Below are 2,268 nucleotides of genomic sequence, written 5' to 3' on the forward strand. Positions count from 1 at the left end.
CCCAACAATGAACGATTGAACAAAATTCTCAAACGACATTGGGAGAGATACTAACAGAATCAGGGCAGCATCTTCATCCTCGATCTTCACATCGATATTACGCAATTCTAATAACAAAGTATTCAATTGCTCTAAATGTTCCCTGAGTTGTGTACCTTCAGCCATTCGTAAACCGAATAGACGTTGTTTCAGAAGCAGCTTGTTGGTTAGAGATTTTGTCATGTACAAACTCTCCAGCTTCAACCACAGACCAGCAGCAGTCTCTTCATCCGAGACTTCCGTGATGACGTCATCCGCGAGACACAGCATGATCGTCGAATGCGCCTTTTCCTCCAGAATCGCCATCTCAGGAGTAACGACGGCGTTCTTGTCTTTCGACAACGGCGCCCAGAAGCCTTGCTGTTTCAACAAAGCCCGCATCTTGATCTGCCATAAACTGAAACTGTTCCTCCCTGTGAATTTGTCGATTTTCACGTTCAAAGCAGACATCTCGAATTCTCCAAAAACACCGATTAACCGAGAGGCTCTGATACCAATTTGTTATGCGGAATTCGAGATAATACGAGAAAATATAAACGCGAAAAACAAGACAACAGATTTACGTGGTTCACCAATAAATTGGCTACGTCCACGGGGAAGAGGGGGAGCAGTTTTATTATGGAGAGGCAAGAACAGAATACAGAATAGGGTTTGCCATAGCGTTTATATATATAGTGCTAAGCTACGCCCTAACAGGCTTGGGCCCAAAATACAGAATTGACAGATAATTAAGGGCCCAATACAACAACATTGTATACCGTCGGGCCGGGGGCGACTCCGCCCCCCCGGACCCCCAGGCCAGGGGGCGCGTCGCCCCCCTGGACCCCCCGACTCACTGACCGGGCAGTGAGACCCCCGTTCTTTCTGCTGTAACGGGTCCGATTCAAGGCATTCAACAATAATATGATATCATCCCTCGAATTTTGATAGAGTTAAAATTTTTATTAAAAAGTTTAAGTTTTTAGTTAAATTAAAAAAATTTAGTAGAAGATCGTAAAATTCAAAATAAAATATTTACTATCTCATGTAGGTCAAATCAAATCAAACACACTAATTAAATAAAAAATATTACTAGTAGACTAGAGTATTTTTAAACATGAAAATGCACATAGTTATAGAGAAGACTCTTATGAAAGTATGCTTCTCGAAGTAGAGTTTGTTTTGAAATACGAACTCTAATGAAATTCTTAATCAATAAAGATGATCGAATGCTTCTCGAAGTAGAGTTTGTTTTGAAATACGAATTCTAATGAAATTCTTAATCAATAAAAATGATCGAATGCTTCTCAAAGTAGAGTTTATTTTGAAATACGAACTCTAATGAAATTCTTAATCAATAGAGAGGATCGAATTATCTCAAAGTATGAGACAAAAAATTAAGCATTTCAACTAGTTTTTCTTTTGACTTTTGATTTGAAAATTGGGAATCTTGAAATAAACTTTTCTTACTATTAAGTGGCTGCCTTCCATGTGTCACTTCCCTGTTTGGTTAACTTGAGTTGTGTACTGTACTGGTCCCTTCTTGTGATGCCACTTTTTATCTTAGAACCATTCCAAATTTTTGAGTGCTCTTTTTAACTATTCTAACTCATCTTCAAATATCTAGTTGACCACTTCCATCTCCAAGTCAAAATTACTCAATTATTAGCTTTGAAACACAGCTAATATACTTCCAACTTTCTACTCATTCATCATAATACAAATAGATTATCAAACTTTAGTTCTCAACAATAGTCATATAACTATATGAATTTTTCTTTCATTATGATAAAAATAATTTTTAACAGTATTAAATATTAAAATTAATAAAGAGTGCTAAAGTTTTTATCAGCATTAGTTAAATGTCATTAGAATCAATGTCGCTAAAGGCTTTAGGGACATATACAAAGAGTGACAATTACCGCTAAAAATACATATTTAGTGGCAATTAAGAATTAAATATCGCTAATGGTCATTTTCGTTGTATTGGTTCTTTTTGCTTTTAAAGAGTGTGAGAAGAAAATCTCTTTGTGTCACTTTAAAATTGTTCAAAACGTAAATAATAACATTATCACATTTATTTATATATATATTGTCCATCATTATCAACTAGCATTATCCGCATTGTCCTTTAGCTGTAACATTATCGATACCAATTGTTATCATTATCGTTATCGTTATTTAACATTTACAATTATTACAACACTATCCTTTACGTCTATATGTATATATATGTATATATATATATAT

The sequence above is a fragment of the Solanum pennellii genome, chromosome 9, assembly GCF_001406875.1.
Source record: "Solanum pennellii chromosome 9, SPENNV200".
NCBI lineage: Eukaryota > Viridiplantae > Streptophyta > Magnoliopsida > Solanales > Solanaceae > Solanum > Solanum pennellii.